The following is a 26,991-nucleotide window of genomic DNA, read 5'->3' as shown; positions in this document are numbered from 1 at the left end:
AGGTAGATATATTATTGTTATCATAATCTCCATTTAATTTTGAGAAAACTGAGAATTATAAGTAACTTGACCAAAGTCCCACGGCTGGAAAGCTGGTACCCCAGGGTTTGAACCTAATGCCAGAGCCCTCACTATTTACCTTTATATTATACTATCTCCCAAGGAAACTGATCTATTGTCTTAAAAAGCTCCATCTAGGACTACACAGGAAGATGATTGAAAAAAACTGCCATGTGTGTCAGACTAAAACTGTGCTCTACTGGGTTTTAATGGCTGATTTTTCCAGAAGTAGATCACCAGGCTTTTCTTCCAAGACACCTCTGGGTAGATTCAAACTGCCAACCTTTTGATGAACAGTCAAGCAGTTAATCCTTGGTGCCATCCAGGTGACTACTAGAAAGATGATGGTCTCTATCTTTTCTGACCAGAATACATATCCAGCATTGCTTTAATGAAGGGACTCACACTCAGACAAGGCAGGACTGTCAGCTCTTTCCTATATCCGTACCACCTTTGCCTCAGTCTAAGGATGAGACAGATGTTCCAGGCCAACTCTTCCACCTTGGCTCTTCTCCTCCTCCCATGTTTCCTCTGGGAACTTGCGCCAACATTGGACCCTTCTGTCTCCTATATCTCCAACTTATCCTTTTCTACTCGTTCTTTTTTCCTCAGCCAATACATTTATTCAAAAAATTTTCATCAGAAATATAAATACATAAATACTCTCTTCAACCGAATTTGTAGAAATGTACACCTTTCTAACTACTCCTTCTGATGAGTCTTTCTTGTTAGCCACACTTCTGAAAGGAATATTTAACACGTTTAACATAAGCTGTCTCCACTTCTGACTTTGCCTCCCATTCTCACCTTCCCCAATTTCCAAGTGTGTTGTACAATCACAGAATATAAGTCCCTCCCCAGTGGCAGCCATCTCTATAAGTCAAAGAAGTTTACAAACTGGATGGTTGTATCTCATAAACTTATTTATCTGATGTGCATCAAGAAAACATTCGTAGATCTGTTAAGTAGCCTAGTTTTCACAAATGTGTTCTCCTACTAAATCAATAAGACTTTTAATTCAGTATAAAGCTCTGTAAACATAAACTCTGCCCTGATTTCTTGGCTCTCTACTGGTTTTCTCATTATGCCATTCTTAAGGCTGACTACTTCTGTTCTTTTACAGTTAGAAAATAATTTGATAGCTGTAGCCATATTTAACTTATCAAGGAAACAGTGGTATGTTGAGTGATAAAGTAAATGAAAAATGGCTGGTTTCATTTTGAGTTATCAGTGGACTAAGCATTAGTGACATGAAGGGTCTGAGAAAAGAGAATCTGTTGTCAGTCTGAATCTGCCCTGGGTTGTCATTCCCCAGGCACCATATCCTCTGAGAAGGGAAGAGACCTGAATCACTTTGGCAAAACACTTTGAAAGTCAAATACTTTCACAGAGGCGTGGAAAAACCATACATTTCAATTGCAAGTGTCATGTAATTATATTTCTACACTTCGCCATCTAAAGTATGTTCAGAACACTGGTAGTGTTAAGAGTTCTAATTCTTGCCAATTTTATCACTTAGACCACTTCTGTGGATTGTAGCAAGCAATAGTCTTCAAGGAAAAATCCTGGAAGTTCCTAAAGGTAGAAGTGAAACAGTAACTTAATCGCCTCTTAGAATACAGAGAATAATTTTCTGCTGACACTTATTTGGCTGTTTTGTAGCTTTTGGTCCTTGACCATCTGCAGAGCACACTTAGAGCAAGAAATGGCCAAAGAGAAGTAAGAATGAGGGACAGGGTTCGGGAGTGGTAGAGGTGGAGGGTAAGTAATAGAATAGCATTAAATCATTTTTGATGAATAAAATTACTCAAAAATTTTAAAGATGACTATTTTATCAGTACTTGCATTTTAAAAGAGCACTGTGAACTTTTTAATACACATTGACATGCATTATCCATGTGCATGCATTACTTATAAAATGTTTTCATTCCCAGCTTAAAAATAATCAGCCAACAATTAAATAAAAAAACACAAACAAAAAATAAAAACAATAAGCCAGAGATAGAGAAGATAAGTGATTTACCCAGTGTCTACTATCTCCAAGCTCCCACATCTCTCCTCCGTGGCATATAAACGCACTTATTTAGTTTTATCTCTGACCACTGTTAGATTCCATTCCTGAAGTAAAAGGAGAGGGAGAGAGGGAGGGAAGTAGAGAGAGATGGAAGAAGAGTGCCTTAGACTGGGTTCTCTTGAGAAGCAAAACCAGTGAAAGTGAGGCATGTATACACACACACACATTTAGCTCAAGGAAATTGCTCATGCGGTTGTGGAGGCTGGGAAGCCCCAAGTCTGTGGGTCAGGCGTTGGGCTGGAGGTTTCTCCTGACTCACATAGCTGCAGGGACAGACAAATCCAACATCAGCACACCAGATGGCAGGCTGCCAGTTCACAGAGTGGAGGCTGACAAATCCTAAGCTCAGCAGGCAGTACGGCAGGCCACTTGTTCAAGTCCCAAGAACTGGAGATTAGATGATGGTGAGCTGGATGCAGGATCCAGAGTGAGCAAAAGCCAGTGAGCTTTGCTGGAATGTCCATATATAGGATGCAGGCCACACCCCTGAGAAAACTCCCCTTACAACTGATGGGCTGATCACATCAGATCGTATCATAGAGGTGATTGCATTATATCACAAAATGAAGGATAACTGCATCATTATATAACTGCCAAATTATATCATTACCTAATTGCCAAACTACATCATTACATAGCAGCCAAACCACTGAGAATCATGGCCCAGCCAAGTTGACACACAAACTTAACTGTCACAGAGGGTTAGAGACAGAGACAGAGAGAGGGAGAGAGAAATATAGGTGGCCAGGCTTGCCATTTGAGGTAAAAGGAATACAAAGTTAGTAACACTTGGGAAGTACTCCACAAGCTCATTCAGATTCTAGAAAGAACCCTGCATGAATAAACAGCAAAAGAACAAACAAAAAAACTCTATTCTATTGTGCATTTTCCTAAAAATAGACCACATTTAACAATCAAGTTTAAAAACTAATAAACTTGACATAAAGTAGAAGGAAAATAAGCTTCATATCTAGTTTTTTAACCTATACTTAAGACCTACACTTTAGTATATTTTACCAAATAATATTATTCAAAACAGTTATGGCTTAGTGTTGCACAGAACTGAGAAAAAAGAATAAGCCTGAAATGGTCCACAGGTAAAAGAAACAGTTTGGGGGAATATCCTATTAAACATGTTTTCATAGAGGGATCAAATAGCATGCAATTATTTTGTAATTACCTTTCAGCCCACTTCTTATGTAATTATTCAATTGGTTATATGTGCTTTACAAATTTGTGCCCCCAAAGATCTTAAAAAAAAATTACACAGAACATGGTGATTATCCTTAGAGTTACATGGTTTCTCAAAGGGTAATTGCCATTTAATTTGCTAGGTCTGAATTCAGATCATGACCTCATGGTAATCATATACTTACAAGGTGACTTGCATGACTGTCAAGGCCTCAAAATATTGTGCATTGCTAAGGTAAAACATGGGAAAGCACTTAGGAACAGGTGTTAGTCCAAAATGGTGAGGATAGTGTTTGCACATGCTACTGGCTTATATACTAGGCTCTCAATAAATACTGTGAATGCATGTATGTGCACACAAGTGCCTACATAAACATCCACCTGCAGCTACTTTAGGTTTTCCAAAGGCTGGCCACTTGACAGTGGTGAGGAATCTTTCACCCAATTAATCAAGGACCACTCCCCCTTAAAATGCAGCTCCCATTTGTTAGGATTATTACATAGTCGAGCAAAGAGAAATATAAAATTCTTACGTTCCTTTTGAAGTAAAAAAAAGGCAGTAAAAAACTTTTTAATTTAATACAAGATGTAAAAGTACACACTTTTGGAGGGAGAGCAAGAAAGATATAGGAGACTACCTAAGGTCTTTCAGCATCAGTGAACAGTGTGTTTAATGCAAACTCCACTCTGAATGTATGTTGTCATTGTTGTTAGGTGCCATCAGGTTAGCACCAGCTCATAGCACCCTTATGTATAACAAAAGAAATGCTGCCTGGTCCTGTGCCATATTCATGACCATTGGTATGTTTTAGTCTATTATGAGGGATTTATAGGTACTATAAAGTAATTTTTTTTTTTTTTTTAATAAAGTAATGCAGAGCCCTGGTGGTGTAGTGGTTAAGAGCTACAGCTGCTAACCAAAAGATCAGCAGTTTGAATCTACCAGGCGCTCCTTGGAAGCCCTGTGGGGCAGTTCTACTCCGGCCTATAGAGTCGCTGGAGTCAGAATTGACTCTACAGCAACAGGTTTGGTTTTTTTTTTAAATAAAATAATGTGGCTTCCGGAGGGGGCAGAGTAGTCTTACTCAGCCCAAAGAGTGGTGTTCTGGAGCCAACTCTTACTGCCTTCTGAGAGCCAATTGTTAAAAATATGCAGGAATTTTGCAAGCAGGTTGTTAAACTGTTGGAATCTTAAAACTGGCCATTCTAGGAAATGGCAAATACTACAAACCAGAGCTTCCCACCCCCGTGCCCCCACCCCAGATTGCTTATTTATCAGCATACAACCAAGCCCGAATATCATTAAAGAAATATATTAGTGAAAAAGTCCAGTTTTTTGGTAATTCTTATGAGAGTCTCCTTACCCACCAATTCTTAGATTTACACCCATCCCCTGAGTGATTCCAAGTCTAGCTTCTGTTTTTTCCTTCTTTATCTAGGCTCTTCCAACTCATCAGAAACTATTGCAACTAAACACTAATCCGTAGGAAGCCCATATCTGCATATTAGTAGCTAAGAACAGAGGATTTGAATTTGAACCCAGATTAGACACACATGAGTCTGAATCTGTACACCCACATTTCCGAGCTGTGTCATTCAGGCAATATTCACCTTTCCATACTTCCGTTTTCCCATTTGTGAAAGTGGCATAGTAATTCCTGTGTAATGGAGTTGTTATAGGAATAATAATAACATCTTCCTTATAGGGTTGTTGTAGGGATTAACTGACTTATTATATATAAAAAAAACCCGTTACCATCAAGTCGATTCTGACTCATAGTGGCCCTATAGGACGGAGTAGAACTCCCCCCATAGGGTTTCCAAAAAGCAGCTGGTGGATTCAAACTGCTGATCTTTTGGTTAGCAAGCGTAGCTTGCTGTAGCTCTCAACCACTGACTGCGCCACCAGGGCTCCATTATATACAAAGCACTCGGAATTCTGGTACGTAGAAAGTGCTATACATGTGTTTACTTTTGGGAAGATTATCATGTGTACCTCATATATTACAGATACTCAATAAATGGTAATTGTTTCTATTCTTCCTTCTACAGTTCTGTTATTATACAGGAAACCCTGGTGGCGTAGTGGTTAAGTGCCACAGCTGCTAACCAAAGGGTTGTAAACTCTATGGGGCAGTTCTACCCTGTCCTGTCGAGTCGCTGTGAGTCAGAGTCAACTCGACAGCAACAGATTACAAACAAGTCTGTCTTGGAAAAAGTACAACTAGAATGCTCCTTAGAGGAAAGGATGGCAAGACTTTGTTTCACATACCTTGGACATGTTACCAGGAGGGATCAGTCCCTGGAGAAGGACATCATGGAGGAAGACCATCAATGAAACAGATTGACACAGTGGCTTCAACAATGGGCTCAAGCATAACAATTGTAAGAATGGGGCAGGACCAGGCAGGGTTTCGTGCTATTGAACATAGGGTTGCTATGCATCAGAACCTGACAACAACTGACAGGGTAACTTCCGTAAACTTTATAGCCAAGAAAGCCCAATGGGGCAGTTCTACTCAGTCAGCTGGTGTCACTAGGAGTTGGAATTGACTCCATGCAATCCAACAGCAACAACAACAGGGTTACCATACCAGTTGCCATTGGATTAATTCTGACTCATGGTGACCGCATGTATGCCAGAGTAGATCTATGCTCCATAGCGTTTTCAGTGGCTGATTTTTCAGAAGCAGATCACCAGTTCTTCCTTCCAAGATGCCTCTGGGTAGACTCAAACCTCCAACTTTTTGAGTAGCAGCTGAGCACATCAACCACTTATGCCACCAGGGACTCCTAAAAGATATATTTTGCTTTGTTGTATGCCATCAAGTCAATTCCAATTCCTAGTGACCCTATAGGACAGAGTAGAACTTCCCCATAAGGTTTCCTGGGCTGTAAATCTTTATGGGATTAGAGTACCAGGTTTTTCCTCCCAAGGAGTGGCTGACGGGTTCAAAGCTCCATTTTTTTGGTTAGCAGCTAAGTGCTTAACCACTGCACTACTAAGGCTCCTTAAAACATATGTAGTGTGCATGAATTTCCAACCAGAAATTCACATTTGCAAAAAGAAGTACTTAGCATTATTTAATTAGTTGTTTTCAATCCTGGGTACACAGTACAATCAATTACCTAGGGGAGCTTTTAAAAAGTATCATTGCTCAGGCTACTTCTCTTTGGTGGTCAAGAACCTGAGAGAAATCACAACCAAAGAAATGATGTCCTTGAGAAGAGTGAAAGACAATGCCACGATTTGTCCTACCTCAAGGACCCACACTGACCAGCAATATTTGAGGTCCATGTTATGTTGGCTTTAGGGATTTCCTGGCCAAGCCTTACCTACCACTGTTGGGAGGTGAGCGTCCTGGGCTCAGAACTCGTATGATGAAGCAGGAAAAGTGGTCTCCCTAGAAGGCCTCCTTACTCCTCAAAATGATTTTCCATCTGGAGAATCAATGCTTGAAAGTCCACAACTAAGTAGCCATACCTTTGCTGGAAGCTTTATTTTCTCCAGAAATACAGCTGCCTCTGTGGATTTACATGAAAACTTACCAGTTACTTGTATCCTTTTGTGACTGAGGGTTCATTTCCTTATGGCAGGCTTTGAAAGTTGGCAGCAAGGCTTTAATTAATGAGAATATTGGATGTTAGTAATGAGAGCTGAAGAGGGTGTAGAAAGAGAGGGCCTGTGCTTGGTCCTCTGTGCTGTCACCTCTCAGCATGAGCCTACAGCTCACTACTACAGCCCTTCCAACTCAAATAGGATCAGTCCCTTATTTAAATGCCACTTAACACTCATAGTTATTCTCTAATTACATGGATAATGGCCTTTTATTTAGTTTATATGTGTGTGGTAAGTATATATATGTAATGAAAAATTTGCTATTTAAACATTTTTTTTGTTTTTTCATTCAGTTTTTTGTTTCCTTTTAAATTGTGGTAAAGATATATACACCAAAACATCTGCCAGAACAACTTCCGAATTTACAATTCAATGACATTGGTTACATTTTTCATGTTGTGTTACCATCATCGCTATCCTTTTCCAAAATATCCCACTACCAATAACATAAATTCAAAGCCTCCAAACAAAAAATCCTCCTTCCCTGCTCCTTTCCAACCCTGGTAACTATTCATAATCTTTGGTTTCTATATATTTGCTTACTTCATGTAAGTGAGATCGTATAGTATTTTTCCTTTTGTGACTGACTTATTTTGTTCAGCTTAATGTTTTCAACGTTCGTCTATGTTGTAGCATACATCAGAACTTCATTTCTCTTCATGGCCGAGTAATATTCCATTGCATGTATATACACATTTTTTTTTTTTAAATCCATTGATATATTGATGGACTTTTAAGTTGTTTCCCTCTTTTGGCTATTGTGAGTAGCACTGCAGTGAACACTGGTATACAAGTATCTGTTTGTGTCCCTGCTTTCAATCCTTTTGGGTGTGTACCTGGGAGTGGAATTGTTAGATCATATAGTAGTTCTAGGAAACCCTGGTGGCGTAGTGGTTAAGTGCTACGGCTGCTAACGAAAAGGTGTGCAGTTCGAATCCGCCAGGCACTCCTTGGAAACTACGGGGCAGTTCTACTCTGTCCTATAGGGTCACTATGAGTTGGAATCGACTCGACGGCAATAGGTTTATGGTGATTCTATGCTTAACATTTTGAGGAACCTCCGAACTGCTTCGCCAGTGGCTGTACCATTTTACATTCCCTCCAGGAAATCTTTCGTCAAATCTTGACCTCTCTGTTTGCTATCTGGAAATTTCCCCTTTCAAGTGGAATTCATTTCAAGAGAGCCAAATGAGAAGCAAATGGGAGAATAAAATTGAGAGATAAAAAAAAAAAAAAAACCACTGAACCCTTCGAAAGTGACCAGCATAAATGAATGTGGCAACTCTCTGTATGCTGTTCATACAATATATGTGCCATTCTGGCTTAGAATCAGAAGCACCTGTCCTCAGAGAGGCTGGCCCTGGATTGTTCTGGAGAGCACTTACCATGTCCTGACTGCTCTGTAAATGTCCAGGATATGAGGTTATCTTCAGAGGATGTCTCCACAGAACAGGGTGCTATGCAAATGCCAGTATTGTTATTCTTTTAGCACAAATTTATAATTGACTTTCTGTTAAACATTGCAGCAAGTTAAATTAATTCAGTATGATTACAGTCATTAAACAAATGCATAATAATGACTGCTTTCTTATTTTAGCATTTCTCAAACCACTGGGGTAATCCCATATAAGGCTTTTGCTCCATTGTCAGATTGATTGGGATGCAAGTCTGTGTTTCACATACACTGTGCATACTGCTGTGTGGAAATCGGGCCCTGATTTAAGGCTACTTCTGGACTAATTTACCTTTGAGTTTTTTCTGATTGCTATTGCCATTCTGTTAGGTACAATTTACTAGCTCATTAGAGCTTAAAAGTAAAACCAAAACCAAACCCACTGCTGTGGAGTCAATTCCAACTCCTAGTGACCCTACAGAACAGAGTAGAACTGCCCCATAGGGTTTCTAAGGCTGTAAATCTTTACAGATGCAGACTGCCACATCTTTGTCCTGCGGAGTGGCTGCTGGGCTCGAACCACCAACCCTTTGGTTAGCAGCTGAGTGCTTTAACCACTGCGCCACCAGAGCTCTTTCAGAGTGTATGTATATACACATATACATATATGTATACCCATTGATGTCGAGTCGATTCTGACTCATACCCACCCTATAGGACAGAGTAGGACTGCCCCACAGAGTTTCCAAGGAGTGCATGGTGGATTCAAACTTCTGATCTTTTGGTTAGCAGCAGTAGCACTTACACACACACACACACACACACACACACACACACACAGCAGTAGCTCCAGGCAATTCCTACCTGTTAAATAAGAGGTATGCTCTTAAAGCCAAAACATGGGAAGAAATTCTCCTACAATTACACTTCGAACATGAAATGAGTGAAAATCATAGGGATGGTTATGGTTTTAACCTGTTTTCGTCTTGGAATGGTCACCCCAATCTGTTCCATCTTAGCAAGGAGGACAGAAACAGTTAAAACCTCTGGCTGAGAGAAAAGCTATGTAAGATGTCACTGCCAGGTGTGGCCTGGGAAAGGCTGCCCTATGTAAGCTACTCTCTGTAGTCGAGGTCATCTGCCTGGTGCCACCTTAGAAGCTGGCCTCGTTCTGTAGAGGACATTGAATGATAGCACCCTGCAAGTCAGCTGACTGCTGTGTCATAGCTGCTGCTTTCTGCATTATCGAAACTGTCAGAGCTCCAGCTCTTGTGGCTGCCGAGTCGCAATGCGGCAAAGCAGAGGCAGACACCTAGTGCAAAGCCACCGAGCTCTAAAGTTGTATTCTCCTGCTACTGCTTATCCTTTCTTATCTGAGGAGTATTTGCTCAGCCAGAAGCAGAGATGCAGTCTGCACGCACACGTTGGCTTCTAACTTGGCAGCATGAATTTTCAGCTGAGCAGGTACTGCTCGGAGCCTTGTAAGCCAAACGGCTTCCGATGGAGAACGGCTGGTCTCCCGCCATTTGTAGGAATAGTTCGGGGGCTTCTTATGCCACGCTGCTCTACCTACAGGAATAAAGTCTAGGACAATGGAGACAATGCTTGCCATGGGGTGTCTGGCTGGGGCCTGTACAGGCAACGTTGCCTCCCTGAAGCGGTGTGACTCTCCCAGCTCACATGTAAGGCTGGTCACAGGGGCTGGCACAGATGCCCCCGCCTCACTTAGAACAAGGTGTAAAGGAGAAACCCGACTCACTGACCTAAATCAATCCCAGTCTTCTCTGGATGCGGGGCAGCTGTTGACTAGCAGTGACACAACCAGCCATCAAGTGGAGAATCGCTGGATTGCAGCCTGTGCCAGGTGGAGCCTAGGAGAATGGCACAGTCTAATTTCGGTTATCCGACGACTTCTTGTTATTTTCCTAAATGATTGGGCTGGCTAAGTGTACAGCTGTTGGGATTAGTCTGCCTACCAAGCCGTCCTCATCTGCTCGGGCTGGAAACCAGGGTGCCAGGCAAGCTGCTTTAGCCCTGGCTCCTTTCTGCGTGATGCTATGCAGCTAGGATGGGTCACACTGACAACAAAGAAGGAAGTAGAAAGCATCACTTTGTCTTCTCTTGTGATGTTAGCAGAGCCTAACTCTTCTTCGCAATGATGCCCTCCTTTGTGCGTGCATGTGTGCGTGTGTGTGTGTGTGCATGCGTGCAGGCACGTGTGTTTTAATTCTTCTAATCTGAGAGCCTAACAGATATCATCATGGATGTGGTTTTTAATGATTTGGAAAAAAAGACAGTCCGTGAAGACAGCAATTTGAGACAGCCGCACGTTTAGGTTATTGCCAATTTGAAATCCTTGGTTTGTGAAGCTGAGCCCTAAGGGACAAACCCTGTAACCAAGAACGCGCTCATAGATAAAGAAATAAAAATGACAAGCATAATGGAGGCTCCGCGAAAGGACTGTCAGAGCGTCAGCTCATGGATGGCAATTTCGCCAGGCTGAGATTGAATAATTCATAGATTGAAATTACCCTGCTTTCACCTTTCCATTTAAACCGGCATGATCTGAATCTCTAATAAATTTTCAAGATAAAGTAAAATGCCAATCTGAATCTGAAGAGCCTTTTAAAACCAGATGCTGTCTCCCGAATCCTCCGGTATCTTTCACAATTATCCTGTGAGCACTGCACTTCATCACGAAGCACCATTACCCAGGAAAATGACGGTGATTACAATGGCAACAACAGAATGCCATCAGACGATCTCTAATTCACCTCATTCACTAAGACTAACTGTGTGCCATCAATGCCCTTTGTATGTCACCATGTCTGGTGTCTGTGGATCTGTCACCGGAACAAAAGTGGAACACTGTGCCTTCTACCTCAACTCTGAAAGCCTAGCAAAGAATACTCTCCTAGGTTACCATGTCTCTTTCATTTGATTTGCAATTTTGTATCTTGGGCTTTTTTTTTTTTCCCAATGCCTATACCCTGAACGCCTGTTTGGGGAAAGGGTACGCCTGTGAGGGCTTGCGGTTTATTCTTGGATACAACAGAGCATTGGCTTGTTAATTTATACACCTTCTTTATTTGAATACCTACAAGCGTGTGCTTACCAGAAGGGAGGGAAGATTCTGTTGTGGGAGGGGAGGTTAAAAATGCAGCCGAGATAAGATGTATGTCTTTGTGTCTTCTTTGAAATCCCCACCTGCTTTGAGGTTAGAGATCCTTTCAAGGAACTGGAATCCTGGTATGGTGTGTTTAAAAACTTCTCAGATTGAAAATAAGCTCAGGGGAGCCAAGCAGGAATACCTTTGTGTGGCTTTGATTAAAAGTATGTATGTTGTATTCAGTGATTCAATGAAGCCTTGATAGGACTTTGGTTGTGTTTGTGTGTGCATGTGATCTAGCAGAAGAAGTCTGTACTAAAGATAACTTTTCTCCTGGCAGACCACACAATTCATCTTAGGGTACTTGTGCCATCCTCAGGAGGTGGCATGTTTATAAATCCTCATTTGAGAACAGACTGTAATCGTTTAACAGGCACAAGGCTTCTGGAATATTTCTTTCAGTAGCATGAAGACAGTCTGTGGGTTCCTGCTACTCAAGTCCTTTAAGTTTGATTACGTAAGGTAGGGTTTCTGAGGTCTGGCAACACTTTGGGAGGAAGGGAGGTTTGAAGCACATCTGACTAACGTTCTGTTTTATTGATAGAGATCCCTGGCTCTGGTAGGTTCCTTGATCTGTTGTCACGGCTTACCCCGTCCCATATCCGGCACCCCCACAGTACCTTCCTGAGAATGAGGTAAGTTGTATTTCCAATCATTTGTGCAATTGAGTATGTTCTTCACTGTTTGGTTTCAGTGGGTACACATGCTTTTCATGTTATGCTTTCTTCCTACTTACTGTTATTCTCACTACCTTCAAAATAACTAACAACTTTTTTCCTAAGTACAAGTGAAAACGTGGTATTTTAAAAAGTGATTTAAATATAGTTTTTGTTCCCTTTACCTATATGCACTCAAGGTTTCTATGCTTTTCAAAGGAAAAGGGAAAATAGTTCTTAGTAAGTAATCTTTTTTTTTCCAAATAGTAAGCAACTTACTAGATATCAATTATGTTACCATATTGTTTTCTTTAGAGAGCTCACGTTTCTAATACTGAACCTATTATTCTTATCTTTTGAGAGGCTTGGCAGTTAGTTGACAAAGGGCTTTTTGAAAGTTCACACTATCTGTGTGCCAGTGTGTTTTCTTTTTTCATAAAACACAGTCCTTATATTCTGCCAAGGATTTTTACTTTCAGCCATGTTAAAGCTTTTTAATAGCCAAAATCTGAGCAGAGTAATCATTGGTCGAACAAACGGGTTTACGGGTCTGATATTTAAGTAATAAAAGTATCCCAAAATGATCCAAGAATATTTGGGAATCAGACTTATGTTACTTTTGGGGGCTTACTAGAAACTAATTATATTCTATTGATAAAAATAGCAAGTTTGGAGCTTAAGATTTTAATATTTACATTTTATTATTTTGGAGAATGAGGAGTTTATTTCTTTAGGATGTAGTACCAGAATATTAGCCTTTTTTTAAATAAAATATAAGTAAGAATTTACTATCATGTGTTACTGTTTGAGGATAGTGAAATTCACTTCTTTGGCACAAAAAAGAAAAGATTCGTTATATAAGCACTTCTAACTAGCTTAAAAACCTTGAACTCCAGTGTTAAATTTTCCTTTCAAATTCTAAAAGTAATTGAATGCAAATAAACATAATATTTTAAAATAAATTCATTAGATATGTGTTAATCCATTATGGACAATGTTTTTACCACTTATGGATATATCTTACTTATGACATTCTAGACATATCTAGCATAGGTTAAAAAAGACTGTAAGGATAACTTTATAATTGCAATTGATTTGAAAACTAAAGAATCAACTGTGAACGTATACTAGCAGGGGTTAACTTAAGTGAAATCCCTGACAATCATAGCCTAACACTATTTTGCAGCTTTTCTTTCTTTCTTTTTTTTTTTTTTTAACGGGCAGAAGAAAGGTAAAAAAAAAAAAAAAAAGTATCTCTTCTCTCCTTGTTCCTGACTCCCAGTCACTCCAGAGCATCGGCTACAATGCCAAGTAGTAATTTAAAATTTAAACACATAGAAACACATGCATAAACACCACAAAAATGCCTTGTGCTTTAAGATAGAATGTATAAAATTTATCCCTTCATCATTGCAGTTGTTCTGGACACCTGTGTATTTTAAATTTCATCTCATTACTAAAGTCCCTCTTGGAGTAAAAAAACAAAACAAAAAACTCTTCAGGGACAATATGCATTAATCTCTACTTAACATTTGTTAACTAGTTAACAAATACTGTGATGAACAGATGCATTTCACATAGAGCCAAATAGAATATTCATAGTTGACAGAAGATTTGCCTAATTAACATATTTTACAAGAACAATGGCATCGTGTATTTCCCCTGAAATTTTCAGCGTGTAGTAATGAAACGTGCCTTTACCAGGTACCAATATTTGTGCTCTAGTAGTTTGCCAAAGAGAAAAAGGCAGATGAGACAAAAGAAACAGGTAAAAAATGAAATCTCTCTCATTATTCAGTGAGTCCTTTTTTTAAAATTGCACGACTAAAAAAGGCTGATAATTGTGTGTGTGTGTGCGTGCATACTGTCTTTTTAAAGAGCCCCCTCTTTTTGATAAGATAGATTTTTTTTCCAGCATCTTGTCATGAAAAATTTCAAACATGCAGACCCAAAACCAAACCCAGTGCCATCGAGTCAATTCCAACTCACAGCGACCCTATAGGACAGAGTAAAACTGCCCCATAGAGTTCCCAAGGAGCGCCTGGTGGATTCGAACTGCAGACCCTTTGGTTAGCAGCTGTAGCATTTAACCACTACGCCACCAGGGTTTCCCAAACATGCAGAGAAGCTGAAAAATTGTGAACACCTGTGTCCCAACCATCAAGCTTCTATAAATAATATTTTATTATACTTGCTTTATCACTTATCTACTCAACTATCAATCAATCCACTTTATTTATTTATTTGATGTAATTCAGACTAAGTTGCAGATATCAGTACACTTTCCTCTAAGGATATGCCTGCTAAAGTGTTTAACTAGAGTTCAACGTTTGTCTATAGTGATTTACTTTAAGTAAAATTTATATATGATGAAGATAGAACTTCGAAAAAAATGCAGTGTTATTTCTTATGTGGCATAAACTATGACTTTGTCGTGGTAAGTGGCTGGTTGCAAATTCTCAGGATCCTAGATTTTAAATTGAAGGGTACAAATCTTTCATTTCTGGTAGAGAGAAGCAAGCCCTAACCTCCGTCCCCAGGTAAGCCTTCACCCACCAAGCCCAGGGACCACTGTTAACTTACATCAGTATTGCAATGGAGGAGGTGTCAGGGCATACTTGCTGAATAGCCAGGGACTACTCCCATTCTGGAAACCCTGGTGGCAAAGGGGTTAAGAACTATGGCTGCTAGCCAAAAGGTCAGTAGTTTGAATCCACCAGCCTGGCCGCTCCTTGGGAACCCTAGAGGGCTGTTCTATAGGGTTGCTATGAGTCAGAATTGACTCTATGGCAAGGGTTTTGGGTTATTCTCATTCTTGGTAAAGTAGAGGGTCAGCAAAAGAGAGGAAGACCCTGAACAAGATGGACTGACACAGTGACTTCAAAGACGGGCTCATGCATAGCCGATAATTGGGAGGATGGTGGAGGACCAGGACCAGGCAGTGCTTTGTTCTGCTGTACATAGGGTTACTGTGAGTCAGAAATGACTCAACAGTACCGAATAACAACAACATTCCCATTCTTGGAGTCCCTGAATGGTACAAATTGTTAATGTGCTTGGCGGCTAACCAAAAAGATTGGAGGTTCGAGTCCACTCAGAAGCATCTCTGAAGAAAGGCCTGGTGACCTGTTTAAAAAATCAGCCAGTGAAAACCCTATGGAGCACAGTCTGCTCTGACACACATGGGGTTCCCACATGAGTTAGAATCCACTGAATAGCAACTGGTGAACCAGTGATTCTCATTTTTGGACAAGTGTTCCTTTCATTCTCCTGCAGGCTCCTGGGAAGCAACCTAGTTGCCTCCTCAACAACCACCGACTATTATTTCACCTGGGTTGTTCTCTGCCTCTTCCCTTTCCTCTTCTTTTTTTTTTTTTTTTCCTTTCTACTTTCTCTTTCCTGCTTCCTCCCTACTCCCTATTCCCTACTCCTAATTTTTTTTCTCAGAAACCAGGAAACAAATCTCTTCATTTTTCAAGTAATTTTACCGCATGCAACTTGAGGGGAATGATTATGGAAAGCAAAGGTGGGGAATTAGAGAATCACAAGAACTCTTAAAGGAATTAATTTGTCTTGGTCTCAATTAAAACGTAAGTGAGTTGAGGATTGCCCTCTAGATACCTCTGCATTCATTCAACTCTTGGATTCAATCTTGTAGATGAGATTTACCCATTCCTCTCTTAACTGAATCCTAGATCAATCTTCTATAATATTTGGGTTGCTAAGAATGGGGACATTCTCTATGCTTCCAATATTTGCCAAATTTCAGAGATTACAATTTCTAGTCTCTAGCTCTAGTCCATAAAACACTGCATTCGGTAGTAGTAAAAAGGTGTAGCTTTTAAGTTCTGCCTTGGTGCTGGCCCACTGGGTGAGGATATTCCTAAAGCTTCCTTCCTCAGGCTTTGGGTCATCTACACAGGACACCACCTTCTAGGTGTCTCCTCCCTCAGGCCATCTTTCTTCATTTAGTTCAGAATGCCTAAAGCTCTGGTTGTTGAATGCTATTGAATCCAATCTTCAATCAACCAGTTAGGTTCAAACCCCTGCTGAGAATTTGCATTTCTAACAAGTTCCCAGGCGATGCTAATGCTACTGGTTAGGGACCAATTTTGAGAACCACTAATAGAGCAGTGTTCTCAAAATTTATTATACGTAAGAATCACCTGGAGATCTTGTTAAACTGTAGACTTTGATTTAGTATATCTGGAGTAGAAACGCAAATTCTCAGTAGGAATTTGAACCCAAATGAACTGGTTTGAAGCTCTGGTTTTCTTGGCTGTAGTCTTTACAGAAGCAGATAGACAGGTTTTTGTCCAGAAGTAGCCACTGGGTGGGTTTGAACCATCAACCTTCTGGTTACCAGCCAAAAGTGTAACCATTGCACTGCCAGGGCTAGCTATTAATGCTGAGTCTATCCTTGGTTGGAACTGTACCAATTTGCCTATTTTTATATACTAAATTTCGGATGAAACAGATGGGTTAAGACTTTAAGCTCTATTGCAAGACAAACCTAGATTGTAATCTCAGTTTTGGCCCATTACTGGTAGCATTATTCCAGGCAAGTTACTGAAACTTTTAAGGTTCAGTTCTTCATAGGGTTGCTGTGAATTTAAAATGACATAATATAATGTATTTAGTACAGAACATGGCACCTACTATATCTTACCACTGTATCTTACTATATCTTACTCACTATGTCTTACCAGTAACCAGTTGTTTTTGAGTCAACTCTGACTCATAATGACCCCATGTGTGGCAGAGTAGAACTGTGCTCCATCGGGTTTTCAATGCTGATTTTTCTGAAGTAAATCACCAGTTCTTTCTTCTAAGATGCCTCTAGGTGTACTGGAACCTCCAACCTTTTTGGTTAGCACCAAGCACATTAACCATTTGCACACTAGTGACTTCCTCACTGTATACTAATCAAAACCAAACCCACTGCTGTTGAGTCAATTCCAACTCATAGCAACTCTACAGGACAGAGTAGAACTGCCCCATAGAGTTTCCAAGGAGCAGTTGATGGATTCAAACTGCCAACCTTTTGGTTAGCAACCGAGCTCTTAACCAATGTGCCACCAGGGCTTCCACTGTATACTAGTGTCATTATAATCATTGCCATCATCATACAACTCAATTGACCCTCCATCATCAGTCATCTAATAAATCCTAGCAGACTGCTGTCCTCTCTTCTGATGTCCAAATTTGCTTATGCTAGTGGACCTCCAGGAGCCCTGGTGGTACAGTGGCTAAGAACTCAGCTGCTAAACAAAAGGTTGGCAGTTCGAATTAACCAGCTGCTCAGTTCTACTCTGTCCTGTAGGGTCACTATGAGTTGGAATCGACTAGACAGCAGTGGGTTTGATTTTTGGTTTTGGTAGACCTCCAATCTAAATTCCCTTTTCAAGTTCTAAAAACTCCCCCAGCCTTTAGCCCACTGAGGAGCAAAAACTGCCAATGAATAACTAAGCTCTTCTAAGTGAGTTCTCCAGGTTTTCCTCAGGGGTTCTCCAGGAAAGTGGTATTTCAGAATTCTATCTTGAAAAATCAAATTATGGATAATATTCAAGCATAACTAAAATTTAATTATAATAAAAGGGGAAGGCATAGGGTCTTTCCCTCTAGGAGGGTCAAAGAGTAGCATCATAGAAAATTAATTTTCTACCATACTATCCCTGACCCCTTTCCACCCCATGAAACACAACACATCACTGAGGATAAACTAGAAAAACTCCACCCTTTGACCCAGCATGAGGGGTGGCTGCCCTGGGACCTACCCTTTAGATAGACAGCTGCACGTTAGAGAGTCCTTTCCACCCATCCACTTGCCCTGTCACAGGGTAAGGAGTACGTTAGGGGGCATGTCTACCCAGAGCCTGTGCTTCACCCCCTTTAGAGCATGCTCTGGGTGTCCAGACCCTGGAGTCCTGAAGTTGTGCGCAAACAGCGCTGCACCCCAGGCCTGCGTGGACATCTTCCCTGGGACCACCATTCCGAGGATGAACTTGCTGCCAGGCTGTTGGGGAAGAGCATCAGGTGTGCTGGAATATCCACATATTTGAGAGAGGGCTTTTCTAGTGCAAGAGAGAGCCAGCAGTGGGCAGAGGAGTGGGTCAGGCCAGAGAACAGGCATTGGCCCTCTCCACATGGCTGCCAGAGTCTCACATGGAACACCAGGGCTGGGGAGAATCCTAAATTCAACTATGGCCTTGTTTTTGTTGTTAGCTGCTGTGGAGTCGGCCCTGATTCATGGTGACCCCATGTACAAAGAAATGAAATGTTGCCAGGTCCTGCACCATCATGGAGATGGGTGGTGGTTACACATGAAGTACATTAGCTGGGAATTGAACCTGGGTCTGCTGCATGGAAGGCAATAATTATACCACTGAACCACCACTGCCCCTAACTTTGGCTTTAGGCAGGGGTATTTATCAAGATAAGAGGGTAGAAGTTATTTAACAATGCGTTGGCTTGATCTGTACCTTTTAAATATTTAGAAATACAGTATAGGGACTTCCATCTGTACTCTTGCCTGGGCCCTGAAAATACTGAGCCAGGCCTGTTACCTAAGCTAGCTTTTGAATATCTCAGTTCACTAAGAACCTGATTGGCTGGTAGTTGTCTTAGTGGGCAAGCACACCTTCACTGTTAGTACGAAGGGAAAAAGGGTGATTACCCGCTAGGATGCCCAGTCTCTAGCTGAGGTTTTTAGTCCAGAATTTAAAAAATGTTAGTAAATTCTAAAAATATGGAAATTCCATTTTGTATTTATGTATGTTCTGACAAGTGAAAAGAATTTCCTCTCTCTTTCTCTCTACTGGCATATCAAAGTGGTACACTGGTTTTTGTATTTGACCTAGCCAGAAAGCCAGCAGCAGCTGAGTTAGGAGATGATTGGAGTCAATCCACACTTAAAGAAAGGAGCCATTCGTGCTGAATTCAGTATTCAGTGCATAAGTTTAAAACAGAGATGTTAAGAAATTAATATCTAAAGGTAGGAGACTCATCATTTCATAAAATAAAACCTGGTTAAATGTGATAATTTTCACCATTGGATTTCTGAAAGAAAATTCCAGAGACAAAAAGAGAAAAAGATTTAGGAAATAAGGCGAGAGGATGTAGCCGGGACTGTGTAGGTGGTTTACACACAATAAATCATGGACATGTAAACGTCATTTATAGATGCCCTGATGGTGCAGTTGGGTTGCTAACCAAAAGGTTGTCGGTTCAAACCCACCAGCTGCTCCCTGAAAACCCCATGGGGCAGTTCTATTCTGTCTTATAGGGCAGCTATGAGTCAGAATTGACTTGATGGCAACAGGTTTTTTGTCTTTATTACTATGTAAAAAACCACCCAAAACATAGTGATTTCAACATATAGTGACCCTATAGGACAGAGTTAAACTACCCCATAGAGCTTGCAAGGCTGGAAGCAGACTGCCACATCTTTCTCCTACTTTTTTTTGAGTGTACCATGAGTGCTTTTCCAAATTATTGAAATAGTTTTAAAAAAACTGAGCCCTTTAATCACTCTATATTATTCTAGTATACAACCCCTTTAGTAAGACATTTAAGTTTCTTCCAGAATTTCACAATTATAAGTGTAATTTGATGACTTATTAAAAATTTAATGTGGCAGAATACATTGTTTGGGAATAAACAGGTCACTATGAGTCAGAATTGATGTGACGTGACGGCAACAGATTTGGTTTTTTGGTTTTCTAGGCTGTAGGTTCATTATAAGGAGCCCTGGTGGCAAAATGGCTAAGCGTTCAGCTGCTAAACAAAATGTTGACGGTTTGAACTCACCAGTAGCTCCGCAGGAGAAAAAACCTGGCTGTCTGCTCCCATAAAGATTTCAGGAAACTGTATGGGGCAGTTCCTGTCGTCGTATAGGGTCGCTATGAGTCAGAACTGAATCGAGGGCACACAACAACAACAGGTTCATTATGAAACAACAGAGGTCTTCTTCCCTTTTCCTCCCAAGAGCCCATGTTGGACTTTGGGTTGTGATGATCCGGGCTTTCTTTGGCCCCAAACGCAAGTTAACAGGCTTTTGTTTCCAAAAATGTGTGCTCAGAGAGGTATGTCAACTGGAAGTCTGGTAAACTGAGAATGCTAGATAGGAAAGGGTTGGAGGCTTTGAAATTCTAGAGTAAAAAGGGAAAAGGGACTGACCAAAAAAAGAACTGTGGAACATTCTGAAACTTGCAAAGAGGAAAGGATTCTTCAGGAAGCTGGTGATGACATCCTGGAGGTGGCAGAACCTAAGATATGGGACTGTGAGGGTTCCTGAGGACTACCCTGGTCTCTGTGGCTGAGTTTGGCTCAAGTATTTGTGAAGTTGTGAGCAGAGGTGTTGGCCTTGGCAGTATGAAATACTGGATAGTGAAGCTCCTAGGAACTTTGTTAGTTGCTGTTGAGTTGGCTCTGACTCATGTAGACCTCATGTATAACAGAACAATGTTGTCCAGTTCCTGTGCCATCTTCATGACTATCGATATGTTTGAATCCACTGTTGCAACTACTATGTCAATCCATCTCATTGAGCGTTTTTCTTGTTTTCATTGGCCCTCTACTTTACCAAACATGATGTCCTTTTCTAGTAATTGGTCTTTTCTAAAGATGTGTCTAAAGTAAATGAGTCGAAGTCTCACCATCCTTGCATCTCAGGAACATTCTGGTTGTATTTAAGATTGATTTGTTCATACTTTTGACATTCTACAATATTCTTTGCCAACGTCACAGTTTGAACTAGGAACTACCTTTCCTAAATTCCTGTACAGTTTAAACCCAAGGATTCTTGACAATCCTAAGGGATGAAAGAGGAAAAGTAAAATTCAAAAAAAAAAAAGATTGTGCTTAGACTACCCACCAACCCTGGCTAATGGGTGATAAACCAGACTTAATTTGCTTAGAAAGGTTATTTGGTACCCAAGCATTAAGAGAAATTCATACCTGTTACCTAAGTAACACTATTCTTATATGAATAACTTAAAGTGTTTGCTTCTTTGCTTAAGATAAGTTCCTATAAATGAAATTGCTAAAACAGGATCCGAACAGTGTAAAGCTCTTGGTGTATATTGAGACTCAACCCTTATTTAGAAGTCTTTGTATTTTTCAAGTCCACCAATTCTTCTATTTATCCCTCAAGAAAGGTTGTTAGGGAAAGGAAGAAAAGCAAAATTAGCCACCCTAATTGATCATTAAGTATAATTGACCATTAAGTATAAATTTCCATTTATAATCTACCTCATTCCAGAAGACTTCAATTACTGGATTGCTTTAGGCCACCAAAAATCATTCTGGTTCTCTTCCCTCCATGCCTGCATCTTTAAGTCTAAAGACACTTAAAGACCTACCTCTGTGATTCTTGCCTGTGGCCACGTGGAGGCCATTTGGGGTTCACCAACCAAATGGCAAGCAGCTGCCTTGCCCTCCACTTGCCTCTGATACGCTATGAACGTTCCATTCAGTAGTCATCATTGAGAACCCACTAAACCATCATACTTAGTTTTTAGAAGATCGGCGGGGCAAGAAGGATCCACCCTTGACCACAGTTGAGTTTATGCTCAAGAAGAATTAATGATATTCAGAATTCCATGCCCCAGATACCAGTAGGAAAGGGGTTGTGACAGAAAATGCTTAATTTCATTATCCCTCCTCGTAGCCTTTTCATTACATAATCTTTTATTAGAAGGTTTGTAAAGTTCAGCTGAAGTGTTTTCTCATGCTGTCTTTTTCTTTCTCTTCTGTTTTGTAAGTTATGATAATGGTAGTTCTTTATATCTATATATTTGCTTTATGATTTCCAAGCCACTTTCATGTTCTCTCATTTGATTCTCACGGCTTCAAACTTGGGACATTCAGAATTTAAACAACTTAAAGTTATTCAGCTGGTGAGCAAGCAGATCAGAAACTCTGGGTCTCCTTTCTGACTGTAGTTCAAGATTCTTGTGTCTGTGAGGATACTCCTACCAGGATCCCCCTAACCCTCAATCTAAAGTTAGTCTGCCAGGACACTGAACGGAAGCATGAATTAGCTATCCCTTCGAATTAAAGGTTTCTAAAGTCAGATTTTGAAGATGAGCAATTTAGGGAGGAGGGCTTAGCAAAGGTAGAATTTTCCTCTTAATTCTCATACTATGAACATTACCTATTTTTGGAAGAGTAAGCATAAATGTTCATGAATTATAATCTCAAGAAAGATTTTAAAACAAGCTAAATATCCATCGACAGATAAATGGATAAACAAAATGTGGTACATGCACACAGTGGAATATTACTCAGCCATAAAAAGAAAGGAATTCTGATACATGCTACATATAAATGAACCTTGAAAAAACATTATGCTGAATGAAATAAGACAGTCACAAAAGGACAAATTCTGTATGATCCTACATGTGTGAAATAGTCAAATGTATAGAGACCAAAGCTGATTAGTGGTTACCAGGGGTGGGAGGGGAGAGGAAAGGAGGAGTCATTGCTTAGGGGGCACTGAGCTTCTGTTAATGGTGGTAGAATAATTTGGAAACAGTGGTGTTGATCGCCTAACATGACGAATGTAATCAATGCCACTGAATTGTACACATAAAAATTGTTGAATTGGTGAATGTTCCATCATATATATTTTTACCACACACACAAAAAGATTTCATCCATTTATAATGATGGACATTTGCGATAAGATCAGTCGATAGGAGGAAGGCAGCAAGATACTGTGTAAAACGTATGGACTATGGGTTTAAACCCAGCTTTGCCACACACTAGCTGTGTGACTGAGAAGTTGTTTATTCTCTCTGGACCTTAGTTTGTTAATCTTTATTTAAGGCAAATAGATAATATTTGCCTTAATTATCCAATGATGCTATAACAGAAATACCACAAGTGGATGGCTTTAACAAAGAGAAATTGGTTCTTCCACAGTCTAGGAGGCTAGAAGTCCGAATTTCGGGTGCCAGCTCCAGGGGAAGGCTTTCTTTCTCTGTTGGTTCTGAAGGAAGGTCCTTGTCATCAGTCTTCCCCAGTCCAGTAGCTTCTCAAAGCAGGGATCTTGGGTCCAAAGGACACGGTATTCTCCTTGCTCTAGTTTCTTAGTGATAGGAGGTCCCTGTGTCTGCTCACTTTTCCCTTTTCTATCTCAAAGAGATTGGTTTAAAATGAAACTTAATCTTGTAGATTGAGTCCTGCTCCATTAACATAACTGCTGCTAATCCTACCTCATTAACATCATAGCGGTAGGATTTACAACACATAGGAAAATCACATCAGGTGACTAAATGGTGGACAATCACACAATACTGGGAATCATGGCCTAGCCAAGTTGACAAATATTTTGGGGGACACAGTTCAATCCATGACAATATTTTTATGTAGGTAAAATTATTATGTAGATAATAGCAATTACCTGGTAATGTTGTGACTGTTAGCAATAGCAAGTGTCTCAAATACTCAGAACATGACCAGCTCATAACAGATGTTCAATAAAAATTTTGTCGAATGGATGAAATAAATTAGAGATAATTTAGGGTCCACCTCGCATAGAGCCTGGAACCTGGTGAAAACAAAAAGGGCTATCAGCTATCCAAAAGTCTACAGAAGAAATAGATGCTAACAAATTTCCCTAGACTAACCTGGTAATATAATAAAAATAAATATGTGTGAAAAAGATGATTTGTTTCATTATTGTGAAACCAGTCCCACTCCTGTTTCTGGTCATTTACAAAACCAGAGGGGAAGAAAGTGTCTTTAAGAAAGTGTCTTTTAGATCATCTTTAAATGTGGTTAAGAGAAGGGACTTTACCCAGTCTTCCTCATGCCTTCTGGCTGACAAGTATAGGCTGGCGGGAATCATCGATGGGTTTCTGAAGTTCAGGCCATGGGCACAGCAAGATTGCACCACATTCGTAAACCTTGTGCAAGTAAGTTCACAATGCACCATTGTCTTCCCTGCCTCGGGGCCTGAGTGATTGTCTGGAAAAGGTTCCTCCTTGCCATCAGGGAACCTGGGGTAGCCAAGACTACAGTGCAACACAAAGCAGAAATAAACCATGGGATCCCAACATGTTTGCCCAGTGATTTACAAATGTGTTTACTTAAAGAATAAGCATAACACATAATGGTGTATAATATTATGTCGAGGAAAGTTTTGAGGCTCTACTGTAAAATGCCCACATCATAGTCAAGTAACTGTTCCATATCTGCCTGATAGGATCTTAGATCAATTTTTAGCTTTACCCAAATACATTTAGGGAAACTAAACAAACCATGATTTCCCGATCTTTACCTTATACTTCATTTATCCAGTTCTTGCTTTTTTCCTTGACAGACCTGCAACCAGTTTTTTTTTTTTAATTTTTATTGTGCTTTAAGTGAAAGTTTACAAATCAAGTCAGCCTCTCATACCAAAAATTTATATATAACTTAAAAAAAAAATTTTTTTTTTTATGTACTCCTAGCTGCTCTACCCCTAATGAGACAACACATTCCTTCTCTCCAGCCTGTGTTTCCGTGCCCATTCAGCCAGCTTCTGTCCCCCTCTGCCTTCTCATCTCCCCTCCAGACAGGAGCTGCCCACATAGTCTCATGTGTCTACTTGATCCAAGAAGCTCACTCCTCACCAGTGTCATTTTCTACTTTATATATAATCCAGTCCAATCCCTGCCTGAAGAGTTGTCTCTGGGACTGGTTCCAGTCTTGGGCTAACAGAAGGTCTGGGGACCATGATCTCCGGGGTCCTTCTTGTCTCAGTCAGACCGTTAAGTCTGATCTTTTCCTGCAACCAGTTTTGAACAGCGTTAGAATCTCTAAAAGTTAAGTGCATTTGGTAGTTTCCAATGAAGTAGATAAGGGGGGGAGAAGAACAGGGGAGAAGGCACCTTGGTTTTTCTTGTTTGTTATTTCACAGTGCTCTGAGAGATGGAGAATGTGTAGCTTTGAAATGATGAATCAAATAATCATAGACCTACTGAAATCATCTGGTCTAGGCCCCAGGCTTCAGACAACTGAATACCAAATTCTTTTAAGACACATTAATAGCAGAAGATCTCCAAGGCATTGCTGTCTGTCTCAGTAGTCTGACTTGAGGGTTAAGACTTTTTTCCTATGTCTAATGGAAACTTTTCTTGTTTTCTAAATAAATATGGAAAATAACTGAGCAGTCTTCTCATGTCAGACAAGTAGACTGTAGACGCAATACCCATTCCTCATTATTTTTCCCTTGCCTGCCTCTACTCTAAAAGCTGAGATAGTTAAATACTTTCCCATCTTCCTTCGTAGTTAGATGTAATGGTGTGAAAACTCAGGGTAATGTTAAATGAATGAATATCTGTGGGATCAAGGGTCAGGGCTCTGGATAAATTTTTTTTTTTTGGTAAAACATAACAAATATGTCTGGCAAAACCACTTTTCCTTTCTCCTTCTCTTAAATGCAGATGTGATGTCTGGAGCTACAGCAGCCATCATAGCACTATGAGGGAAAGGCCAAGAGACTCACAGAGACATTTCCCTACAGTTTTGAGTCATTGAACTGACGCCAGCAATCACCAACCTCCAAACTTCTAATAAGAAAAATCCACTTTTATTCCACCACCATAGTTGGGTTTTCTATTATTTGCAATTGGTCACAATACTATCTGAAACACATTCCCTAAAAGATTTCAGAAACATGAAGAAGAAACATAAATCCATTCACGTCCTCAAGGCAGGCTCATGAAGGTATTTGTTCCTTTTTTACTTTTCTCTATTTACTTAGGGTATACCTTCCTCCCTCTTTGCTCCCATCCCTAAGTCCATCACTTCCTTAAAGGCACATACTTGCCTATAAACCAAACCAAACCCATTGCCGATGAGTTGATTCTGACTCATTGTAACCCTGTAGGACAGAGTAGGACTTCCCCATTGGGCTTCCAGGGAGCAATCGGTGGATTCAAACCGCCAAACCTTTCAGTTAGCAGCTTAGCTCTAACCACTCCACCACCAGGGCTCCATACTTGCCTAAAGACTGTGCTCTATACCGCAATTGTCCAGTAAGGCACTTAATGAGTGGTCTCTGTGTTGCCTAGACTATCTTTTACAGTCCCAGTTTTAATTACTTTGTCCCATTTACATCTGTTAGATCACATGCCCTGATTTGTGTGTGTGTTGGGGAGACACAATAATAAAATTAACTCACTTTCTTTTAGTTCAGTATCGATTTGGAAAACAGGGCCATTGTACATTCCTCTTTCAGCCTCTTCACAAAACCAATTCTAGAGTGATAGTGCAGTTCATCTGCTTCTCTGAATCCCTCTACTAGAAACTTAAAGGACGAATATATAGAACAAGATGAAGGAGCTTCGCTAATAACCACTGGATACTTAGAAAATGTCATGCAGCACCAGTTTTTTCATCATTCCAAGTAGCCATGGACCTTCTATAAATAAAGAGGAGTTGCCTTAGGCAGTAGTTCTGGCACCAGAAGGCTTTTTACAGTCCTATCCCCATTAATGCAAACATTTTTTTTCTTTTTAAATAAGACTCAATTTTTCATTAGAGTCAGAAAAATTATCCCTAGGGGGAAAAATAGTTATTAATTAAAATGAGATGCTCTGATTCTCATGAAATACATTTGTACACGCAGATACATCTTTCATCTTTGTAATATCTACCATGTATAGGTATATATGGTTGAGAAAAACCTCTCTGGTGACTATCTATTACCTTCACTGTGGAAGATGGTGCATGTATTGGAATTAGAATTTCCAAATAATGAGCCATTCTTCTTAAATCAATGGACACTTCAAAAAGTCCAATTGCCTGGTGGCTGTTGTTGAGTCAGGTGGATCACAC

At 40.2% G+C, this 26,991-nt stretch overlaps 1 long non-coding RNA gene across 1 annotated transcript in view; it reads left to right on the top strand.

Annotated features, from left to right (window-relative positions):
- The first annotated feature begins 5,425 nt into the window (after nt 1-5,425).
- LOC111752382 (uncharacterized) overlaps nt 5,426-26,991 on the top strand; it is a 46,572-nt gene continuing 25,006 nt past the window's right edge. Inside the window, exons 1-2 of the long non-coding RNA XR_002787329.2 lie at nt 5,426-5,710; nt 12,051-12,141. This is a non-coding gene — a long non-coding RNA (uncharacterized LOC111752382). The remainder of the gene's footprint in view (nt 5,711-12,050; nt 12,142-26,991) is intronic.

Source organism: Loxodonta africana, chromosome 1 (genome assembly GCF_030014295.1).
Source record: "Loxodonta africana isolate mLoxAfr1 chromosome 1, mLoxAfr1.hap2, whole genome shotgun sequence".
NCBI lineage: Eukaryota > Metazoa > Chordata > Mammalia > Proboscidea > Elephantidae > Loxodonta > Loxodonta africana.
Note: the sequence above shows the minus strand (reverse complement) of the source record. Positions and strands in the feature narration are given on the sequence as shown.